Genomic DNA, 9,598 nt, shown 5'->3' with positions numbered 1-9,598 from the left:
CAAAGACAATGACTTATGACTTCACTATATGTGGAATCTAAAAAACAGAACAGAAACAAGACTCATAAAGAACAAACTCATGGTTACCAGAGGAGTGGTGGGTAGGGAATGGACAAAATTGGAAATTAATTGCAAAACTGATTTCCAGAGTGACTTTGCCATTTTATATCATCAGTGCATGAGTGATCCAGTTTTTCCACATCCTTGTCAGCAGGTCATCTTGTTACTTTTTTACTTATTCTTTTTTTTTTTTTTTTTTTAAGCCATTCTGACAAGTCTGTAGTAATATGTCATTGTGGTTTTAATTTGCATTCCTCTAATGGCTAATGATGAACATTTTTTCATGTGTTTGTTTATCATTCATATGTCCTATTTAGTGAAATGCCACTTCTTATCTTTTGCCAATTTTCTAATTGGATTGTTTGTTTTTTTAACAGTTGATTTTGAGAAATACTTGTGTATTCTCAATACTTATCCTTTATCAGATTATGCTTTGTGGGTAGGTTCTCTTAGTCTGTAGATTGTCTTTTCATGCTCTTAACAGGATCTTTTTCGGAGCAAGTGTTTAATTTTGATGAAGTTCAATTTATTAATTGCTCATTTTGTAGATAATATATTTGATGTCAAGTCTAAAGATTTCCTCCTTTCTACTCTCCAAGTTTTATAATTTTTTCTAAATGTTTTCTAAAAATTTTATTCTTTATATCTAATCACCATATCCATTTTTAGTAATTTTTGTATTAGTAGGAAAAAAACTCAATTTTCTTTTTTGTTCGTTTTTGCTTTTGCTTATTGATGTCCAACTATTTCAGCACCATTCATTGAAAATGCTACCTTACCTCTGTCGAAATTCTTTTGCATTTTTAAAATTAGTTGAGCATATTATCAGTGGGTGTGTACCTAAGTTCTCTATGGTATTCTCTTTATGTGATGTCCTGCTTCCAGTAACACACAGGATTGATTACTGCAGCTATAGAAGCCTTAAAATTAGGTAAACTGATTCCTTCTTCTTTCTTCTTATGAAAAAAACAAAAACAAAAACAAAAAACCTTTTAGCTATTCTATTTCATCTGCCTTTCTATATAAACTTTAGAATAATCTTGTCTATATAAAATTTTTTGCTGGGATTTGATAGGAACTTCATTCAGTTTATATGTCAGTTTGGGGAGAATTGATTTTTTTTTTTTTTTTTTTTGCTATGTTGATTCTTCCAATCTTTAAACATAATTTGTCTCTCCATTTATTTAGATCTTTAAAATCTTTCATCAGTGTTTTGCTATTTTCACCATATAATTTTTGTACATGTTGTTAGATTTCTAAGTATTCCTCTCTTTTTAAAAAAAATATTATAAATAGTATTGTATTTTGCATTCTGGTGTCCGTGTTTTTATTGCTAGTATACTGACATGCATTTCATTTTTTTTTATTGTATGAGCCAACATATAGTACATAATTAGTTTCTGATGTAGTGTTCAAAGATTCGTTAGTTGCATATAACACCCAGTGTTCATCACAATGCGTGCATTCCATTTTTCTTTTTGTATGTTTATCTTGTATCCTTTGACCTCGTTAAATTCACTTATTCTAGAAGTTTTTTTGGGATTTCCTGCATAGAAAACCATGCCATCTATAAATAGGGACAGTTTTATGTCTTCTTTCTGCTCTTTAATTTCCCTTTCATATGTCATTGCACTGGCTAGAAGTTCCAGTTTTGAATAAGAGTGAGGACAGCAGACATACTTGCCTTATTCTCATTCATAGGGAAATGACTTTTGTTTTCACCATTAGTGTAATATATGCATAGCTTTTTGGTTGTTAACTCTTTATCAAGTTGAAGAAATTTTCTCTATCCCTATATTTCTGAGAGTTTTTATCATGAGTAGTTAAGGGTTTTTGCCATATGTTTTTTTCTACATCAATTGATATTATTATGTGATTTTTCTTCTTTAGCCTATTAATATGGTAGATTACATTGATTGATTTTATAATGTGAGAGCCATCCTTACACCCCCAGAATAATCCTATTTTGTTATGTTATATTTTTATATATTGCTGGATTTTATTTGCTAATGTAAGGATATTTCATCTGTATTAATGGTGACATACCGGTCTTCAGGTTCGTTTGTATTTATTTACTTGTTTTTGTTTTTTGGTATTGACTTTGTCTCCTTTGGCTATCATGGTAATAGTGCTTCATGAAATGAATTGTCAAATGTTCCCTCCTCTTTATTTTCTGGGAGAGATTTTGTAGAACTGGTATTAATTCTTCTTTAAACATTCAATAGGATTCTCCAGTGAAATCATCTGGGCCTGGAGATTTTGTGTGTGTGTTTAAAAATTGCAAATTAAATTTCTTAATAGTTACAAGGTTATTCAAATGCTCTATTTCATATTGGGTGAATTGTGATCCCTAGTTGTTTGAGAAGTTGATCCATTTCATCTTAGTTTTTAAATTTGTTTCTGTAGATTTCTTCGTGGTGTTCTTTAACAGTCTAGTTCATGTCATCAGGGTCTCTAGTGGTCTCCCATTTCATTCTTGATACTGGTAATTTGTGTCTTCTTCTTTTTTTTTTTTTTTTCCTTTTTCAAACTTGCAAGAAGTTTGTCGATTTTATTGAACTTTTCAAAGATAAAACCTGTCTCATTGCTTTTCTGTATTATTTTTCTGTTTTCAGTTCCACTGAATCTGGTCCTTTATTATTTCCTTCCTTCTTGCTTTGGGTTTTTTTTCATTCTTTAGATTCTTGACATGGAAGTTTAGATTATTGATTTGAGGTTTTTCCTATTTTCCAATGGATGTTTTTAGTTCTGTAAGTTTCCCTCCGAGCACTACTTTTGCAGTTTCTCATAAATTTTGATATATTTTTATTTTCCTTCATTTTAATGTATTTTTTTTTAATCTCACTTGAAATCCTTCTTTTACTCATGAATTACTTAGAAAAGTGTTGTTTAGTTTTCAAGTGTTTGGAGATTTTCTTCTTATCTTTCTGTTACTGATTCAGGTTTGATTCCAATATGCTAAGAGAACATACTCTGTATGATTTCAATTACTTTAAAATTTTTAATTTTTGTTTTAAGGCCCAGGCTGTGTTCCCTCTTGATATATGTTCCATGGATACTAAAAGGAGTATATTTTCTCTTGTTGTTGGGAAGAATATTCTATAAATGTTGAATAGACCCTGTTGGTTGATGGTGTTTTGGGGATTCTTATATATCCTTCTTTATTTTTTATCTAATTGCATTATCAATCAGTGGGTCTCCAGTGTTGAAATTTTCAGCTGTAATTGTGGATTTATTTTTTTTTTTTAGTTCTATCATTTTTTACTTAACATATTTTAGAACTCTGTTTTTGGTGCATACCTATTTAGAGCTCCTGTTTCTTCATGGAGGATTCATCCTTATATCACTATATATTTTCCTTCTCTGTCTCTGCTAATTTTCTTTTCTGTAAAGTCTACTTTATATAATATTAACATAATCCCTCTTGTTTTCTTTAATGTTTGTATTAAATATAATTTCCTTAGTTCTACTTTCAATATGCCTACACTGTTATATTTAAAGTGACTTTCTTAGTGACAGCATAGAGTTGGGTCATATTTTTAAATTTAGTCTGCAGGTTTCTGTTTCTTAATTCGTGTGTTCAGACTACTTACCATTTAATATAATTATTGCTGTGTTAGGGATAAGGCTGCTCTTTTACTTTCTGTTTTCTGTTTATTCTTTCATTTTATTTTTATTTTTTTTAAAGATTTTATTTATTTATTTGACAGAGATCACAAGTAGGCAGAAAGACAGGCAGAGACAGAGGGGGAAGCAGGCTCCCTGCTGAGCAGAGAGCACAATGCGGGGCTCGATCCTGGGACCCTGAGATCATGACCTGAGCCCAGGACCCTGAGATCATGACCTGAGCCAAAGGCAGAGGCTTAACCCACTGAGCCACCCAGGTGCCCCTCATTTTATTTTTTATTTCTCTATTTTCTTCTTCTTACTTTCCTGTGGGTTATTGAACGTTTTTTTGAACTCCAGTTTGATTTATCCACAGTGTTTTTGAGTACATCTCTTTGTGTAAATCTTTTAGTTGTTACATTATGCCTACATACCTTATCATAGTTAACTACTTTCATCACTTTACCAGTCTGAGTAAATTGTGGAAACCCTTCCTCCTTTTATATTACTTTATCCTCCCTAATTATAATAGAATGTTGTAAATATGTTCTCTGTATACATTTAGAACCTCATCAGTGCTGTAATTTTTACTTCAATCACCAAAAATAATTTAGAAAGCAGAAAGCCTATTGTGTGTATTCCTAATTTGCTTACCATGTTTTTTCTTCCTTTCTGATTTCTCCTTGTATTATTTCTGAATTTTCTCCTTTTATTGTTTCCTTTCTGTTTTAGAGAACTAATTCTTTATTCTTTTAGAATTAAGTCTTCTGGTGATAAATAATCTTAGTTTTCTGTTTGTTTCCAAGCATTTAAATTTTTTGTTTTGTCTTTTTTTTCTCTTTTTTTAGCTATTCAGGATCCAGTATAGTTAACATACAATGTTATATTCATTTCAGGTATACAGTATAGTGATTCAACAATTCCATATATTACCTAGTGCTCCTCAAGATAAGTATACTCTTAATCCCCTTCACCTATTTTATCCACTCCCCACCCCCCACCCCTCTGGTAACCATCTGTTTGTTCTCTATAGTTAGGAATCTGTTTTCAGTTTGTTTCTCTATCTCTTTTTTTCCTTTGTTCATTTGTTTTGTTTCTTAAATTTCATGTATGAGTGAAATAGTGCAGTATTTGTCTTTTTCTGGTTTATATTGCTTAGCATTTACTCTCTAGATCCACCCATATTGTTGCAGATGGAAAGATTTCATCCTTTTTTGTGGCTGAATAATATTTTCCATTACATATATACATACATACATACACACACACATTCCATTATATGGTGTGTGTGTGTGGAATGTGTGTGTGTGTATGGCATGTGGATATGTATGTACATATATATATATAATGTTATATGAAAATATATAGTATATATGATGTATATATGTATATATACACACCACATCTTCTTTATACATTCATCTATCAGTAGACATCATTTAGGTTGCTTCCATAATTTGGCTGTTATAAATAGGGCTGCAATAAACATGGGGTGCACAGATCCCTTCAATTTAGTGTTTTTGTATTATTTGTATTACAATTGCTGGATCATAGGGTAGTTCTATTTTTAACTTTTTGAGGAACCTCCATACTGTTTTCTACAGTGAGCAAATCAGTTTGCATTCTCACCAATAGTACACAGGGATTCCTTTTTCTCTACATTCTCGCCAACACTTGTTTCTTGTGTTTTTGATTATAGCCATTCTGACAGTTGTGAGATGTTACCTCATTGTGGTTTTGATTAGCATTTTCCTGATGGTGAGTGCCATTGAGCATCCTTTCATATGTCTGATGGTTATCTATATGTCTTCTTTGGAGAAATGTCTGTACATGTCTTCTGTCCATTTTTAATTAGATTTTTTGGGTTTTTTGTTGTTGGTGTTGTTTTAGCGTTGAGTTGTAGCAATTCTTTATATATTTTAGGTACTAACCCTTTTCCTGATATGTCATTTGCAAATATCTTCTTCCATTCAGTAGGTTATCTTTTAGTTTTGTTGGTTTTTTTTCCTTTGCTGTGTGGAAGTCTTTTATTTTGATGCAGTCCCAGTAGTTTATTTTTGCTTTTGTTTCCCTTGCTTCTTGAAACGAATCTAGAAGATGTTGTTGGGGCTGATGTCAGAGAAATTACTGCCTGTGCGCTCTTCTAGGATTTTTATGGTTTCAGGTCTCACATTTAAGTCCTTAATCCACTTTGAGTTTATTTTTGAGTATGGTATAAGAAAGTGGCCAAGTTTCATTCTTGTGCATGTAGCTGTCCAATTTTCCCAGCACTGTTTGTTGAAGAGACTGTCTTTTCCCCTTGCATATTCTTGCCTCCTTTGTCAAAGACTAATTGACCATTGACCATAAATTATAGGTTTATTTCTGGGCTTTCTATTCTGTTTTATTGATCTATGTGTCTATTTTTTTGTTTTAAGAAACTTTTTTTTTTTTTTTTTTTTTTTTTAAAGAGAGAGAGAAGAGGGGGACAGGAAGAGGAAGAGAAAGAATCTTAAGCAGGCTCCACATGCACTGTGGAGTCTGATGTGGGGCTCTATGTCATGACATTGAGATCATGATCTGAGCCCAAATCAAGAGTCAGATGCTTAACCAACTGGGCCACCTGGACACTCCTCTATGTGTCTATTTTTGTGTTAATACCATACTGATAAATTATCTTAGTTTTTTTCGTCATGTGAGTTGCCATGTTTCCTCCTTCATTCTATAAGAATAATTTTACTAGATAGATGTAAGATTCTGGACTAAAACTTCTTTTTTCAGCATTTGAAAACCATTGTGCTATTTCTTTCTGACTTTCATGGTTCCTGATGAGAAATCCATTTTCACTTAAATTGCTTTCCTTTGTAGGTAAGATGTTATTTTTCTTTCACTGCTTTCAAAATTTTCTTAAACTTTTCAGAAGTTTGACTATATGCCTTATTATGGATTTACCCCATTTCATGTTTGTTCAGCTTCTTAAATGAGTGGCTTTATGTCTTTTGCAAATTTGGATGTATTCAGCTGCTTCTCAGCCCTCTCCCTTTTTCCTTTCATTCTGAGAATCTGACATAACCATAGGTCATTTGTTATCATTCTACAGGTCCCTGTGGCTCTTTTTCCCTAGGCTATTTTTTTTAATCTGTTGTATAGTTTGAGTAATTTCCATTGTCCAATTTTCAAGTTCCCTTATTCTTTCTTGTATCCCTCCATTCTGCTCTTGAGCCCATCTATTGAGTTTTTCATTTTAGTTATTTATTAGTTCTAAAAACTTACCTCAGAGTCTACTTTACATTTTTATCCATTTGCTGAGATTCTTATCTTTTTTATGAGTGTCTAGTTTTTCATTTGTTTTAAATATGTCCATAATTGCTCACTGAAGAGTTTTATGATGGCTGTTTAAAGTCTTATGTCAAATAATTCAAACATGTTGTCATCTCAGCATTGGCATCTATTTTTTTTTTTCATTCAGTTTGAGATTTCGTAGTTTTTGGTATATGACAGGTTGTTCTGTTGTTGTTGTTGTTGTTGAAATTGAGACATTTTGGGTATTACGAGATTCTATGTCTTACTTAAGTCTTCTGTTTTAATTGGTTTCCTCTGACACTGCTCTGTCAAAAGAGAAATCCCACCTCATTCCTACTAGATTGGAAAGCCCTGGTTTCCCACTCAGTCTCTGCCAATACCCCAGGGCAGAGAGCTCCTTATTAGAAGGTGGTGTGTGCGGAGGAGGTAGGGGAGTTCTGCTTCCCCAGTTGGCCTCCACTGACACTTCCATTGGTGGTTAGGCTATGAGTGCCTCATTAGCCCCAGTGATACCAATATCTAGTGACCCTGACAACTACCAACAAGAGGCAGAATGACTGGTTACCACTGGAGATAGTGATGAAACTCCCAACTCCCCACTAGGCCTCCTCCTATACCACTCCAGCAAAGGAGAGTGGCATCTTGTTTTACTACTCCATGGGAGTGGAAGGCCAAGCTTCCTAGTAGAAGAAGATGGCCTCGTTATTTTCTGGAAGAGATGAAAATCCTGGCTCCCTTCTTAGCCTTTCCTGAAACCACTGTTTGAGATTGGGAGGCCTTGTCACCTCAGCAGCTTGGAAATCTAGGCTCTCCACTTGGCTTTTGCTGGTGAAGGTGAGACTGGGACTATAGGTTTTTCCATGTTGTTTGGCTAGAGGGAAGTTGTTACTCTCTAAACATTTTCTTTCTTGTTATACTGCTTCTTTGTTAGTCCTTTGGCTAGAGGAAGCCTGCTTTTGTTGGAGCTTTTGTTGTCTGCATCTATTGATATTTCTGGGTTGCCAGTGTCTTTAGCTCCAACTCTGAGATATATAGGGAAAAAGAAATCTCAGGAACTTGCCATAGTATTGTTGCATGGGTCCTAAAGGCCCTAGTTGATCTGCTCTCTCTTTCCACCTTTCATATTTTTCTCATATTTGTTTTATATATAATATCCAGGGGTTTTAGTTGTTCCTAGTAGGAGGAATAGATGTTTATTACATCTTTCTGGAAGGAGAAATTTCTGGACTACCTGAATTTTCATGATAAGCTGGAGATCAAAATTGTAATATAAATTCTCCTATTTTGTCTTTTTTATTCTTGAAAACTAATTTTTAAATAACAAGCAGTCTAAGTGCAGAATGTCTTTTGGCCAACAATCAGGGTACTCTGCTCAGTTCCTTAAAAAAGTAGCTTTCTCTGACCAAGATTTGTCATTTTTTTACCTCATTATATATAAACTTCTATCATTTGTCCAGAGATGACATTGCTACAAACTTAACTATCAAGGGAATAGACAAAAAAGAGGAATTTAGTAAAAAAAAGAAAATCACTGGACAACCAAATTAGATGTCAAAATGTCCATCCACTATAGGTCTTGTACTTTATGAATAGGTAATAAGCCTTTAGACCCCCACTTAGAACATGATTTTTTAAAAATGTATGAAATAAAATCACATACCCACACACAGGAAGCCCACTTTCTAAAGCACGATACAAATTAAAGGAGATAGGATTTCATAAGTCAGGAACACTAAAAACATAAAGTAAAAACTTACAGTGAAGCAGGAGAGAGAAAATTATAAAATTCACTCAAAACACCCAACTTCCCAAAGAAACACTGTGACTCTTCAGTGTTGGTGCACACAGTCTTATATACATTTAATAGGGGGTGAAGGTCTTCCTTTATCTGTGTGTAGTTCAGTATTGGTATTTATAATTAGAATTTTGAATTCTAGGGATTTATATTATTATTGCCACCCTCTGTCTTATGCACATCTGTAACTACTTAGCTAAGAAAAAATTTTTAATTATTTTAGAGGAAAAAAACTTATTTCTTATAGAGTCCCTACCACATGTTAGACAACATATTAGGAGCTTTACCACAGTAACTGTTTTAATTTTTACAAAAACTTTATGAAGTAGATTCTGTTATGTTCCATATTCACTGGTTGAGAAATTAAATTTGAAAGTCCAGGACTAATTTTACAAAAGCTCTGGCTAGTCAGTAACCCTGGTAAGGTTGGCATCCAGTCAAGGTTTCAGTGGTCATACTCTTAACCAACCTGTAATATGAATTCCAAAATGTTGAGATCACATGTTGTAAACTAGGGAAGGTGACTTTTGGCATCTAGAAATCGCATTAATGTTAAGATACTTGGATTAGCTGTGCAGCAGCAAAAACTTCCATGTCAACATGGAGTATTTGTGTCCTTCAAGCAGGTCCTGAGGTCCTGACTCATAACTCACAAAGATGCTTCTCAGCCTCCTGAGTCAGGAACTGTACGTTCTAGGAAACTAAAGATTAGCTCTTTTATGAATGATTATGGTAGCAATTCCGCTGTGCTTGGTGTCCACAACAGGTGTACCCTCTCTTTAATTGTCAATTTTCAAACAAAATTGTCCATGATTATGAGCAGTACTTGATAAAGTATACAAGTAATATAAATAA

Source organism: Enhydra lutris, unplaced genomic scaffold, assembly GCF_002288905.1.
Source record: "Enhydra lutris kenyoni isolate GAN:26980312 unplaced genomic scaffold, ASM228890v2 scaffoldscaffold5, whole genome shotgun sequence".
Lineage (NCBI taxonomy): Eukaryota > Metazoa > Chordata > Mammalia > Carnivora > Mustelidae > Enhydra > Enhydra lutris.
Note: the sequence above shows the minus strand (reverse complement) of the source record.